The sequence below is a fragment of the Somniosus microcephalus genome, unplaced genomic scaffold, assembly GCF_052327205.1.
Source record: "Somniosus microcephalus isolate GS21.2 unplaced genomic scaffold, FLI_Smic_1.0 unresolved_chr1, whole genome shotgun sequence".
Classification (NCBI taxonomy): domain Eukaryota; kingdom Metazoa; phylum Chordata; class Chondrichthyes; order Squaliformes; family Somniosidae; genus Somniosus; species Somniosus microcephalus.
This window is the reverse complement of record NW_028225179.1, coordinates 132,616,757-132,632,188: the sequence shown is the minus strand read 5'-3', so window position 1 is coordinate 132,632,188 and position 15,432 is coordinate 132,616,757. Positions and strand designations below refer to the sequence as shown.

At 47.7% G+C, this 15,432-nt stretch overlaps 1 pseudogene across 1 annotated transcript; it reads right to left on the bottom strand.

Moving 5' to 3' along the window:
* Positions 1-1,261: 1,261 nt before the first annotated feature.
* LOC147095866 (zinc-binding protein A33-like) lies at positions 1,262-13,478 on the bottom strand (annotated as a pseudogene). The gene is made up of 6 exons (XR_015074833.1): positions 12,996-13,478; positions 12,810-12,905; positions 12,484-12,717; positions 11,007-11,029; positions 10,792-10,907; positions 1,262-9,725 (listed from the first exon to the last, which is right to left on the bottom strand). The product of XR_015074833.1 is annotated as a zinc-binding protein A33-like (transcript).
* Positions 13,479-15,432: the final 1,954 nt, after the last annotated feature.

The window sequence follows — 15,432 nt, the reverse complement described above, 5'->3', positions numbered from 1 at the left end:
CCCGACTGTATTGCTGAAGACTTGCACTCCCAAACTAACCGCGCCTTTGGCCAACCTGTTCCAGTACAGCTACAACACGGGCATCTACCTGACAAAGTGGAAAATTGCCCAGGCATGTCCAATCGGACCAATTACCACCCCATCAGCATACTCTCAAACATCAGGAAATTGATGGACGGTGTTGTCAATAGTGCTATTAAGCAACACTTACTCACAAATAACCTGCTCGCCAGTGCTCAGTTTTGGTTTTGGCAGGACCACTCAGCTCCAGACCTCATTACAGCCTTGGTCCAAACATGCAAAAAAGAGCGAAATTCCAGAGGTGAGGTGAGAGCAACTACCCTTGACATCAAGGCAGTATATGACCGAGTGTGGCATCAAGGAGCCCTAGTAAAATTGAAGTCAATGGGAATTGGGGGACAACTCTCCACTGGTTGGAGTCACACCTAGCAGGAAGGAAGATGGTCGTGGTTGTTGGAGACCAATTATCTCAGCCCCAGGACCTCTGTAGTAGTTCCTCAGGGCAGTGTCCTAGGCCCAACCATCTTCAATGACCTTCCCCCATCATAAGGTCAGAAGTGGGGATGTTTACTGATGATTTCAACTTGTTCAGAACCATTCGCAAATCCTCAGATAATGAAGCAGTCGATGCCCGCATGCAGCATTCAGTATTCAGGCTTGGACTGATAAGTGGCAAGTAACATTCACGCCACACAAGTTCCAGACAATGACCACCTCCAACAAGAGAGTCTAACCACCTCCCCTTGACATTCAACAGCATTATCATTGTCAAATTCCCCACCATCAACATCCTGTGGGTCACCATTCACCAGAAACTTAACTGGACCAGGTCAGAGGCTGGGTATTCTGCTGCAAGTGACTCACCTCCTGACTCCCCAAAGCCTTTCCACCATTTATAAGGCAAAAGTCAGAAGTGTGATGGAATCCTCCCCACTTGCCTGGATGGATGCAGCTCATACAAGACACAAGGAACGCAACACCATCCAGGACAAAGCAGCCCGTTTGATTGGCACTCCATCCACCACCTTAACCATTCACTCCCTCCACCACTGGCGCACCGTGCCTGCAGTGTATACCATCTACAAGATGCACTGCAGCAACTCACCAAGGCTTCTTTGACAGCACCTGCCAAACCCTCTACTGCCTAGAAGGACAAGGTGTAAGACATTCAGATTGTTTTGAACTTCTATCTGACAGTTTTCAAGTTCAGACCTGAGGAACAGACAACTCGAGAAAAAGGTTTCAGGGTCAACTATTCTTTATTTAAAATCAACAAGAGGTTACAAGAAAGCACACAAAATATTACATGACAACCCGTACTCTATCCTTTACTTATTACAAGTAAGCGCGCACGGATCATACAGTAAAACATCTCGTACTCAAGTCATTTACTTATTACAAGTAAGCAGGCACGGATCATACAGTAAAACAACTCGTACTCAAGTCATTGACTTATTACAAGTAAGCACACACGAATATAACCATTTACTTTAAGCTCAAGTGATCATAAGCAATCACAGACGTACTAACACCAGTGAGAGGTCGGCTCGGCGGTGACCAGACGGATGAATTTGACTGGCAACTGACCAAGCTGCCCTCGACTGCAGCAGCGAGTGGTCAATTTACAGCCTCTTTTATACCCCAAAACTTGGCAACTGGCCCACAGCATTCATGTCCCTCACTGTGTGACTAGCCTTGTTGTCTCTCTCTCACTTTCCTATCTGTTTTGACGCTTGGTGAACCAAGGCCTGAAGAAGTCCTTGTTTTTACACCTGAGGGTTGACTCCTTGTTCTCACAGAATTTTCAAGTCTTATCATTTGGAGAAAAACAACAGCTTGCAAGCACATCATTTATTTTACAAATGTTAAGCCAGGCCCTCAAAGCCTGTCGTACATTAAATTTGGTCACTTCAGTCAAGTTTACCGTGAATGGTGTATTCTTACAAAGGGCAGCGGGTGCAGGAAAATAAAACTGAAACTTGTATTCCTGATTAATTCGTGAATTCCAAGAATAGAAACCGATACACACGTTGACAAGATAAATCTCAGTAACAGCGCAAAAAACAAAGCGGACAATTTGGCCCAGTGGGCGGACGCACCTTGCGGGGTGGCCCTGAGCCCACAGTAAAGGTTAAATCTTTCACTTGGGCGGGTTGGGATTGAGAACCTGGGCCACCGGCAAAATAGTCGGCCTTCAGAACATTTCCCAATACAGTAATCCTGCGGGGTGGCACTGAGGCAACAAAAGGGTTAAATCCTTCAGCTGGATGTGTCTGGACTCAACAGCCTGGGGCACGAGCAAAATAATCGGCATGTGCCCAGTACTCGTTTCACAACTGAGTCATCCAGCGAGAACAAGGAAATGTCCCTGAATTCCTTCGATTAATCTGTGGCTTGTCTTAAACTCGCTGATATTGAGAGACGTTCAATGAGATAGTGCAGCCGCTGGGAGGGGGATATTTGTCCTGATATCAGTGCATAAATAGGATTTGAGATTCAGTTAACACTTTGACAATTTCTGTATCGAGAATGTGCAGAGGGCAGTGGGGGTGGCTGCAGAGGGCGGTGACAGGGGAATTGCAGAGCGCAGTGAGGGGAGAGTTGCAGAGGGCGGTAAGGGGGGAAACTGACACACTGCACCACCCAGGCCCAGAGGGAGAAATGGCAGTGTCTGACCCATTGTACCACCCAGTCTCAGAGGGAGAAAGGAAAGTGTCTGACCCACTGCACCATCCAGTCCCAGAGGGGGAAAGGACAGTGTCTGACCCACCGCACTACCCAGTCCCAGAGGGTGAAAGGACAGTGCCTGACCCACCGCACTACCCAGTCCCAGAGGGTGAAAGGACAGTGCCTGACCCACCGCACTACCCAGTCCCAGAGGGGGAAAGGACAGTGTCTGACCCACTGCACCACCCAGTCCCAGAGGGGGAAAGGACAGTGTCTGACCCACTGCACCACCCAGTCCCAGAGGGGGAAAGGACAGTGTCTGACCCACTGCACCACCCAGTCCCAGAGGGTGAAAGGACAGTGTCTGACCCACTGCACCACCCAGTCCCAGAGGGGGAAAGGACAGTGTCTGACCCACCGCACCGCCCAGTCCCAGAGGGGGAAAGGACAGTATCTGACCCACTGCACCACCCAGTCCCAGAGGGGGAAAGGACAGTATCTGACCCACTGCACCACCCAGTCCCAGAGGGTGAAAGGACAGCGTCTGACCCACTGCACCACCCAGTCCCAGAGGGGGAAAGGACAGTGTCTGACCCACTGCACCACCCAGTCCCAGAGGGGGAAAGGACAATGTCTGCCCTATATGATTAATTTGAATGTTTTTTTCTGATGGACATTATCTCCTCCTCTGCCTGTAGAAATCGAACTCAATTTTACCGGATTTCCACTCGGTGTTATCCAGAAGGATTATGTCTGCACGTTGGTCCTCAATGTGTGTCCATTTTTATTGGAAAACAATTTTATGTTTTCTTTCGTTAGAAGGAACATTGATATATGTCCAAGTCGGGATGCTGCGTGACTTGGAGGTGAACTTGGAGGTGGTGGCGCTCGCAGGCACCTGCTGCTCTTGTCCATCAAGGTGGTGGAGGCTGGGGGTCAGGGAGGTTCTGCAGAAGAAGACTTGGCGAGTTGCTGCGACCAGCCTGTGGGGAGCGAGTGGACATTTAAGGTGGTGGTGGGAGGGGATGTTGAAGGTGGGGGAGGGAGAGGATGTTGAAGGTGGGAGAGGGAGGAGATGTTGAAGGTGGGGGAGGGAGGGGATGTTGAAGGTGGGGGAGGAAGGGGATGCTGAAGGTGGTGGTGGGAGGGGATGTTGAAGGTGGGGGAGGGAGAGGATGTTGAAGGTGGGAGAGGGAGGAGATGTTGAAGGTGGGGGAGGGAGGGGATGTTGAAGGTGGGGGAGGAAGGGGATGCTGAAGGTGGGGGAGGGAGGGGATGTTGAAGGTGGGGGAGGCAGGGGATGTTGAAGGTGGGGGAGGCAGGGGATGTTGAAGGTGGGGGAGGCAAGGGATGTTGAAGGTGGGGGAGGCAGGGGATGTTGAAGGTGGGGGAGGCAGGGGATGTTGAAGGTGGGGAGGGAGGGGATGTTGAAGGTGGGGGAGGGAGGGGATGTTGAAGGTGGGGGAGGGAGGGGATTTTGAAGGTGGGGAGGGAGGGGATTTTTAAAGTGGGGGAGGGAGAGGATGTTGAAGGTGAGGAATGGAGGAGATGTTGAAGGTGGGGGAGGGAAGGGATGTTGACGGTGGGGGAGGGAGGGGATGTTGAAGTTGGGGGAGGGAGGGGATTTTGAAGGTGGGGGAGGGAGGGGATGTTGAAGGTGGGGGAGGGAGAGGATGTTGAAGGTGAGGAATGGAGGGGATGTTGAAGGTGGGGGAGGGAAGGGATGTTGACGGTGGGGGAGGGAGGGGATGTTGAAGGTGGGGGAGGGAGGGGATTTTGAAGGTGGGGGAGGGAGAGGATTTTGAAGGTGGGGGAGGGAGGGGATTTTGAACGTGGTGGATTGGCTGCTGATCAAGCGGACTGCTTTGTCTCCTATGGTGTTCGGATAGCTATCTATATTTGTGTAAATGCTATCATGTATATATGCATATAATATATAATTTTCCTATATCCATAAGAGACCAGATTAACTCTTTTCCAGTGATAGGAGTGCAAGATTTAAAATTCCTGTTCAAATAAATTCACTTTTGAAATGCACCCATTGAGGCACTTGAGAACGCATTGTTGTTACCAGCAATGCTGTTTGCTCCAGTTACAGGGGATATGACTGTGAATAACCCGATTTTAATTTACAGAAAATAACTGTAAAAATATGCAGCTAATGTGTGATTTATATTGGGGTACAGTAGTCAGTTTATTCGTAAATTGAGAAAAAATATACGGTGGACATTTTTTCAGATGTGCCTATTGGTGTCCTTGCACCCAAAACAAGCAGATTAATTTTTGGAGCCTCCTCGAAGGCCTGCAAACGAGCACAATTAGTGGAAACTCCCACTGGTGATTAATTCATCCTGGGGGCCTGGCCATTCTTGTGGGTGGGGCCTGCTTCTAGCGCAATGTTTTTTAAACCAGTGCAAAAGATCGTGGAAGACTGATTTGTGCTGAATGTAATTTGTGCTTAAAATTCCGTGATCTTTTGCACGGGTTACACCGATTCGGACGAATTGTGCTGAAAAGACCAGCGCAACCAATGAGTAACTGCAGGCCACAAAATGAACAAAGGTCATAGGAAATCTAAAGCAGCGAGAGCCCTAAGGCAAAAGGGAGAAAATGGCAGAGATGGGAAACATAAAACATCCGGAGAGAAAGTTTGAATTAAACTAAAACACAAGTTTCTGGTAAAGTACAGCGGACCAGTAAAGAGACAGAACAGGTGAAGAGGGAGGGCACAGCCTACCTCCGCCAGTACTGTGGTCTAACCAAGGATTCCCCCAACCCAAACCCCAACCTGTCTCCCCCTTCCCTGGACACCGACAGAACGCGCTCCCCATCCCTCCCTGAATATATCTGGAGATATCTGGTCCCTGATTGATTTATTCAGCTCTCTAACGTGCATATTACATACTTAACCCGTGGATGCCAAATACCAGTTTTGCTCTATTTATTTCCCCACCCAAGAATAAGGACAAATCATTGGGAGATAGTAAATGGAAGTGCAGTTAAATGAAAAGTGTTGCGTACAGTGATGAGTTGCATTGGTTCAAACCTTAAGTACAACATAATCCCAAGTGTACAGAGTCTGAGTGAGTATACAAAGAAAAACATAAAAGTTACAACATGGACACAGACCAGTTGACAGAACCAGTCCATATCAGCATTTACCCTCCACCAAAACCAGTAATTCTATTCACATTTAACCGTCCTGTTCCCATATCCCTTCAACCCCTTTTTCTTCTTCTCTCCAGTCTATGCTTGAATGTTGACATAGTTTCTGCCTCAGTCACTAACACTGCAAGTGAATTCCACAGCCTCATGACTCTCTGTGTAAAGAGGTTTCTCCTGCTCCCTGGTCTAAATCTATTACATTAATCTTTGATCTATCGCCTCTTGTTCTTGAGCCCTCAACCACTGCAAACAGTCTGCTTCTACCGACATTGTCCCAGCCTTTCATCATTTTAAGCATTTCTATCATGGGACTATGAAATTGTGGCAATAACAGAGACCTGGGTGAAAGAAGGGAAGGAGTGGGAACTTAATATTACTGGCTAATGGTTGTATATGATAGGCCACAAAGTAGTGGAAAGGAGATAGAGGAGCATATTTTCAGGCAAATTACAGATGGATGCAAGAAATATAGAGTAATGATAATAGGGGAATTCAATTTCCCTAATATAGACTGGGATAGTAACAGTGTAAAGGGCAAAGAGGGGGAGGATTTCCTGAAATGTGTACAAGAGAACTTTCTTGGTCAATGTATTTCTGGCCGAACGAGGAAGGAAGCAGTGCTGGATCTAGTTCTGGGGAATGAAGTGGGGCAAGTGAAGCATGCTTCAGTGTGGTGGGGAGGGGGGGTGGTGGGTGGGGGCGGCATTTGGGGAATATTGATCATAATATGAACAAGTTGAGAATAGTTATGGAAAAGAACAAGAAACAATCAAGCCTAAAAATACTTAACTGGAGGAGGGCCAAATTTAGTGAGTTTAAAAGGGATCTGGCCCAGGTGGATTGGAATCAAACATTGGTAGGCAAAACAGTAATTGACCAATGGGAGGCCTTCAAAGAGGAGATGGTTCAGGTACAGAGTAGGCACATTGCCATAAGGGGAAAAGGAAGGGCATCCAAAGCTAGAGCTTAAAGTGAAATAGAAAAAGAAGGCTTATGGCAATTGTAAGGTTCTTCTATATTAATGACCTAGACGTGGGTATACAGGGTATAATTTCAATGTTTCCAGATGGCACAAAACTTGGAATTGTGGAAAACAATGAGAAGGATAGAAACAGACTTCAGGAGGACATAGACAGACTGGTGAACAAGGACAGATGAAGATTAACTCAGAGAAGAGTGAAATGATAGATTTTGGTGGGAAGAATAAGGAGAGGCAATGCAAACTAAATGCTACAATTATAAAGGGGCTGCAGCAACACAACGACCTGGGGGTGTGTGTAAATAAATCCTTGAAAGTGGCAGGACAAGTTGAGAAGGCTGTTGTAAAAGCATACGTGATCCTTGGTTTTATTAATACAGGCATTGTGTACAGAAGCAAGGAGGTTGTGCTAAACCTTTACAAAACACTGGTTAGGCCTCAGCTGGAGCACTGTGTTCAATTCTGGGCACCACACTTTAGGAAGGATGTCAAGACCTTACAGAGGGTGCAGAAGAGATTTACTAGAATGGTACCAGGGATGAAGGACTTCAGTTTTGTGGAGAGACTGGAGAAGCTGGTGTTGTTCTCCTTCGAGCAGAGAAGGTTAAGAGGAGATTTGATAGAGGTGTTCAAAATCATGAACGGTTTTCATAGAGTAAATAAGGAGAAATTGTTTCCAGTGGCAGAAGGGTCGGTAACCAAAGGACACAGATTTAAGGTGATTGGCTAAAGAACCAGAGGTGACATGAGGGGGAAAATATTATGCATCAAGTTATCGTATTCTGGAAAGCACTGTCTGAAAGGGTGGAGGAATCAGATTCAACAGTAACTTTTAAAAGGGAATTGTATAAATACTTTAATGGAAATACATTAAAGGGCGATGGGGAAAGAGCGGGGCAGTGGGACTAATTGGATAACTCTACCAAAGAGCTGGCACAGGCACGATGGGTCGACTGACCTCCTCTGTCGATGATTCTGTGTGTCCCACTGTTTGAGGAACGGAAACACTGATTCCTTACACCAAAGCCCAAGTTGGTCTGCCTACTTACCCTCCGTCTCCTCACTAGCACGTGGTACGGGTAGTATTTCAGGAAATACCACACTTGAAATTCCCCCATTAACTTTCTTCTACCTGACCATGATTTCTGGCCCCCTTCATAACAGAGGCCCACCCTCCTCCTCTCGGTACTGGGGTATCCTCTACTACTCTGACCCCCAGTATGGTCTTCTCTAATGCCTCACTTAAAACTCTCCTGTATCTCGGGCTGGGAGACAAAATCTCACATTTCCACAATGTACAAAGTAATCCTTTGCTGTGCAACTTCAAAGTTTTAATATTGAGTTAAAAATAACATTTTGTCCCTCGGTTAATGTATTTAGCAGATCCTACCCCCTCTACACCGAATTCCCACTCCCACCAAATTCCCATTGTCCATGTCCTCACTCTGTCCCCAGCTCACTCCATTACCAGCTCACTCTGCTGTGCTCTCAGCTCCTTATTACTCTACATTGTAAGTTCATGTTCCTTGCTCTCTAAGGCCATAAGTCTTACTGTAAGGTTACTGATTAACACACTGTTTTCACATCTCTTCCTCCCTCTATTGTATCTGGACTCCCTCATTTGTGACCATCCCACAACAAACACATCTCATGGTGTGTATCTTCATCAACCTTCTCTCGGCAGTTTCCCTTTCTTATATTTCTCCCATTGCCCCCTTTCCTACATTACAACAGCGACTACACTTCAAAACTACTGCAATGGCTGTAAAGCGCTTTGGGATGTCCTGAGGGCGTGAAAGGCGCTATATAAATGCAAGTCTTTATTTTTATTTAGTTTAACTGATTTTAAAACCCTTTGTTCCTTTTTGATTTTACTTCTTATCTCGTGTCCCCTTTTACTTTTTCCTTCCCTCGGGTATTATTTAATTGGCCGTGTCTCGGATGGTCCTCTTTGTCATGTACTTCCCACTGGTGTTCTATCTCACCCTAGTTCCTCTCTCCTGCCCCTCTTTACCTTTTCTTCCCATTTGAGTCTGTGGTTCCCTTGGTGTATTTCTGCCCATGTTTAAATTCTCTCTGTCTCTGGGCCCCGATGATTCTCGATGTTTTTGAGGTTTTTAAATTTAACTTTAGAGGTGTCTCTGGAGCAGTTTCCAGGAGTTTGTTCCACTGCACCGATTAAACAAACAAATATCACCAACAAGACATTGTCACTCGGTTGTAGCCGCCCTGACCTCAGGTGACATTGGGACCATCCGCACCACCTGTGACTGAGACCGACGCCCATCAGTTTGCAGCTGGCAGGAGGCAGGTAGGCGGTGTGAAATTATGGGATGGAGCTGTTAGTGATCTTTCACCCCGCAGATTGTCAGCGGGGCAGAGTTTTTCCCGCCCTCACTCAGTCCCGGACAGAAGAAGGGAAAGAGTCTCTCAGTGAAAGTGAGGGTGAAGGTGTGGAGATGGGACATGTTGTCCGCATTGTAAAATGACATCTGTCCGCCCTCATAGTCCAGGAACACCCCGATCTTCCGGGGATCCCCACTCAGGGTGAGGGGGGTCTGTGAGGGGGAGGTGCCGGCAACATAGCCACTTCCGGGCAGCAGCCCCACAATCCAGTATCCGGCCTCAGGTGTCAGTGAGATTCTACGTTTCCTGTCGACAGACTCTCGGGCCACTCCCAGACCCCACCGTGTCTTGTTCCCCACCTCCACCTCCCAGTAGTGTCTCCCTGATGTGAATCCCTCCGATCCCAGGACACAGAGATAGGAATCAAACCTCTCCGGGGTGTCAGGGAGCTCCTGCTGTTTGTCTCCGTCTCTCACACTGGTCCGGTCCTCAGACACGATGAGCCAGGGATTCGCTGTGTTCAGATCCAGAGTCAGAGAGGCTGGAGCTGGGGGAAAGTTACAATAACACAGTGAGCGGTTTAGTTTGTTGCTGTGATTTATTCAAACACTTTCCCTTTTTAAAATGACCATTCGGGGATTCCCGGGAACTGCGGTGTTTTTAAAGAGCTCCAGGTTCTGTTATTGGAATCTGCTCTGACCCGGGGGTTTACGCTCCTGGGGTCGCTCTGACCTCTGCTGCCCACTGCGATCCGACCAGGAACTCTGCGGCCCCCGGTCCCCTGCAGTTCTCAGCGGCTGCAGAGTGACCCAGGGACCTTCAGAAACACAAAAGGAATCGGCGCCAGAGGCTACGGCGGGGCTTCCAAACGGAAGAGGGGGAAAGGTACAGACACCGGAAGGAAAGAGAGAAGGGAAGGGAAAAGGGCAAAGGAAGCAAAAGAATGGGAACTGCTGCAGAGGGGAAGAGAGAACCCAGAGGAGAAGGGAAACTAACTTTATAAAAAACCGACATCATGATATCCATAAATCTCAATAGACTCCAACACACAATCAGACAAAACTAAACTGATCGACATAACAGGCCAGGTGGAAGCGGCATTTCTACAGGAGAGCCTCCTCATCGCCCTCAGGACACACCAGGTTTATGAGTGAGTGGGTGGGACAAATGCTGGCTGCCTTCTCCTCAGCCAAGAGCAGAGGACAGTCACACTAATCACCAGCAACCTCCCCATTACTCTGGAGACACACATTCCTGGAGAAGGAGGCCGCTCCATCCTAATGAAAATTAATTAAGAGGACAACCCAAAGTGATGCTTCAGTTCAGTGTCCCGAATGAGGAGTCCCCGCATCAGCATTCCTCACACTCGCCCCACCTATGGACAGCACAGGCACCAGGAGTGGAGACCCAGACTGTGCTCTTCACTCCAAACAGGACAAGCTCCCAGCGGACACTGTACTCACTCCTTAATGCTGACTTTAAAATATTGGCCAAGGTCCTGACCTCCAGATTAGACACGGACATCAGTGATCATTTAATCTGGGGTTTGGGAGCCGGTTTAGGCTCCTCTCATCTGGATTGATAAATCAGGAAAAGGAATATAAGAGTTTTACCGGGGTTAATGGCGTCTATCATTTCTCTCCACGCTGTGTACTGTAAAGGGCCGTTGAACTTTCCGATCGACAGCTTGCCACCTGCTAATGATGGTTTATAATAGTCCTCACCAGTCCTGTAAATATTAAACAGTTGATATTATAAATTGACCTTAAACTCTTTGCTGAGTTATTTTACTAAATTGTGCAGAGTTTCAGTAAAGAGTGTGTCCTACCTCCTCTCCTGACACGTTTCCTCCTGAAACCAATAAAACACAAATCTGAGTTGACGGAGACTGACCGTCTATATCCGGACAGCAGAAATTTACACCCACATTGTGACAAGATGCTGAGAATTCCGAATTCTCTCTGCCGGGACCGCGCAGATAGAAAGAGGATATATTTGAAAACCAGGCAGCAGAAATTTCACCAAAAATTATTAAAAGCGTCTGATAGAAAGAGGATGCAGTTGGAAAATCTGATTTGTGTGGTCAGGTTCTGGAACTGAACACCAGTCTCACTCAGAGACACAGGGACTCTCACACCCATCGTACCCGACACACCCACACACTCACACAATGTAACTGGAACTGAACGCCAGTCTCACTCAGAGACACAGTGACTCTCACACCCACCGCACCAGACACACCCACACACTCACACAATGTAACTGGAACTGAACAGCAGTCTCACTCAGAGACACAGTGACTCTCACACCCACCGCACCCGACACACCCACACACTCACACAATGTAACTGGAACTGAACACCAGTCTCACTCAGAGACACAGTGACTCTCACACCCACCGCACCAGACACACCCACACACTCACACAGTGTAACTGGAACTGAACACCAGTCTCACTCAGAGACACAGTGACTCTCACACCCACCGCACCAGACACACCCACACACTCACACAATGTAACTGGAACTGAACACCAGACTCACTCAGAGACACAGTGACTCTCACACCCACCGCACCAGACACACCCACACACTCACACAATGTAACTGGAACTGAACAGCAGTCTCACTCAGAGACACAGTGACTCTCACACCCACCGCACCAGACACACCCACACACTCACACAATGTAACTGGAACTGAACACCAGTCTCACTCAGAGACACAGTGACTCTCACACCCACCGCACCAGACACACCCACACACTCACACAATGTAACTGGAACTGAACACCAGACTCACTCAGAGACACAGTGACTCTCACACCCACCGCACCAGACACACCCACACACTCACACAATGTAACTGGAACTGAACAGCAGTCTCACTCAGAGACACAGTGACTCTCACACCCACCGCACCAGACACACCCACACACTCACACAATGTAACTGGAACTGGACACCAGTCTCACTCAGCGACACAGTGACTCTCACACCCACCGCACCCAACACACCCACACACTCACACAGTGTAACTGGAACTGGATTGTAATGTGAGAACCAGGAGAATATTCACCTCTTGGGGACACAGAAATAATTACAACCTAAGTATTAAGATCACGGCAACACGATCGCGGATCCTGCAGACAGTGTGGGAGCCGGTTAGTTCAGTCACAACAGCAGATCCGCCCCGAAATAGACAAAACACTCGGTTTAAATCAGTTTCGAATTTTTCAGCAAATGCTGCATTTATTTCAACATTGTCATCGCCTATTCTGCAACTAACCCGCAATATAATCCTCACCTTCAGAAATGTCAGCGCGTCTTGTTGCTCCATCTGTTTCTGCAACTTTGACAGCTTCTCCTGAATAGAATTTAAATTCTCTTGAATTTCTCGAAGGTTTTTCTCCATTGTTTCCACAATCCTCTGCTCTTCTCCCCTGAGATCTCCGATTAACTGCTGCTCTTTCTCGGTCAGAATCTGGTGCATTTCAGCGAACTCGGATGTGATGCGGGTTTGCAGACTGCTGGACTGCCCCTACCAAATGAAAGGTGAAAAGTAATCATGTACCGCGATAGAGGGAACAAAACTAACCGAGAATCCAGAAAACCAGCACGGGGAGACCTCACCCGAACTTCGGAAATCCGCCGTTTCTGGTTCAGTTCCGTTTCCAGAACCGCCGATTTGTTCTCTGTGAGAGATTCTGAAGAGGATTTCAGCTGATCCTGGGATTGGGAGAGAAAATCACAGAATCAAAGGGCTGGACTATGGAAATGTGATAAAATAACCAGGTGATAAAATCTGTTCCATTTTACCTTGTAGATTTCAACAGCTTCTTTAATCGACATGAAGTTGTGGGATTTGTGTTCCCGCGCAACGATACAAGTGTAACAGATCAGTTTCTTGTCAGTTTCACAAAACAGCTTCAGTTCTTCCTGATGTTCCTCACAGTGAAGTTTATTTTCCTTCTCTTTCGGATCCAGGTTTAATTTTCGAGCTTTCTCCGCCAGACTGGCTAAGGCCCGACTGGTCCTGAGGTTTCTTTCCGGAAACTCCTCTCTACATTCCGGGCAGGAGTTTCTCTCCTTTTCCCAACACCGTGTGATACAGGAGCGGCAGAAGTTGTGCCCACACTCCAGTGAAACCGGATCGGTGAAGAATTCAAGACAAATGGGACAATTTACCTCCTCGGTCCAACTCTCCGGCTGCTGCCTGGAAGCCATGTTCACGCTCAGCACTTCCTGATTCAACCCGCTTTCAGTTTCGATATTCCCGAGCTCCCGAACACCTTCGGCTCAGCGATTTCCCGAGCAAGTTCGCTGCAATACCGGAGAATTAAATTCCTCCTTTAAACTCCAGCCGGATCCCGTCAATAGGTGTCGCTGTTGGACAATATTTCTCAACCAAGGATTTTTGTAGGTTTCCTGAAAAAGCTTTTGTTGCGGGAAAACCGCACATTTGCTTTCTGTACAGTGAAGGGCCGCATTAAACAAATCGACTGACTCCGTGCATCAGTTTAATGTTGTCTGGAGCCAGGAAACTCGCTCTAAAGGTGTAGAAATAATTGCTCTGAACCCAAATGTTTTGCAGATGACGTGAAGATGTCAGAAACTGTGATAATTATCCTGGGTTTGATAACATTCATCCATTGATATGCCTTTTATTAGAGTTTATTGATTTAATATGAGGTTTTGGAGGGATGTGCCGTTATGTTGCTCCATATGTTGGCCCGGATTTGAAGTTTGGAGCCACCTCTGGTCATATTTCTGGCCCGGGCAATTTGAAAGTGAGAGGTGGGCGGACTGGGCGGAGTCTCGCTGAATTCCCGGGGAGGAGGGCGCATCGGGTGTGGGGAAGAAGGCAGCCTCCTAACTGTGGAAACACATTCTTGTGCTCAATTCTCACTACAGCTGGCGGTGCCCGGGCACGGCGCTCTACAGGAGCGCTTGTACAGGCCTCCAACTATCCAATCCCTAAAGCCCCTCTCTTTATCCGCGCAGATGTTGATCTGAGCAGCCACCGTTACCCGTGCAGATGTTGGTGTTTGCTTCCTACAGCTGGCGACTGCCCCCATTAAACCCCGAATGACTATATCCCCCCCTCTTCAATGGTGCAGATCCTGGTGTGAGCTCCTTACAACCGGATCCGCCACAATTATCTGCCAAGTACATTGCGGAACAATCCACTCTGCATCAACCGAGCGGGACCGAGTAGGAGCCAATGTTTTGGGCGAATTTCTCCCTAGTTCTGAGCCGCAGGGCGATGGGTCTGTTCAACTCAGGGGAGTCTCTGAATCTGCTTTTGAAATGTGTCACGGAGCCCGTTTACAGATTTACCACAAATCAAACACAAATTCTGATTTTAAACCAGTCTGTACGAGAAACAAGACAAAAGCATCAGAGCTGAATTAATTCAACTGGTATAAATTTTGAATAATTCGTTCCCGTATCCATTTCAGAATAGTATCCATCTATTTATTTATTGCTATATAAATCTGAGCACTGCAGTTGGCCCTGCTTTGATTCACGATTGTGGTCTGATCCGGAATCCCATTCACACAAAGGGAAGACGGAGAATGCTCCCCTCGGCTGTCCTGGGCTACAATGCAGGATATCTGTGTTATTGCTAAACATTGAGCCGTTTCATCTAAAGATCGACACACATTTCAGTAAGAATGAACCCAAAAGAACATTTTAAAAAGCGAGGGGAGAGTTTTCGGGGAGTGTTGACAATATCCAGCCGCTCAGGTACAGAGTGACCAGCCCTGGTCTTGGCACTGACCCTTCGGGTCTGACAGGCGGGGGACAGAAGCAAACAGTTCATCCAATCATCGAATCACAGCACAGAAGGAGGCCACTCGGCCCATCGTACCGATGCCGTTCTGTATGGATTCCCGGGCTAGAGATGGGCAATAAATGCTGGCCTTGTCAGCAATTCCCACATCCGGGAATGAACAAAAATAATAATAGTCCCTCTCAGGTTAGAATAATTTTCTCGACTCGGAGTCAAATGTTCTTTAGATGGGTTCCTGTTGCTCCATAACCTCCCACCTGGAATACTGCCTTCAGTTCTGGGCATCGCCCCTCAGGGAGGATATATTGGAGTTGGAGGGGTTGCAGTGCAGATTCACCATATGCTACTGGGGCTAAAAGGGTTAAATTATGAGGGCAGGTTGTACAGACTGGGCTTGTATTCTGTCGATTATAGAAGATTTAGAGGTGAACTAATTGAGATGTTTAAGATGATTAAATG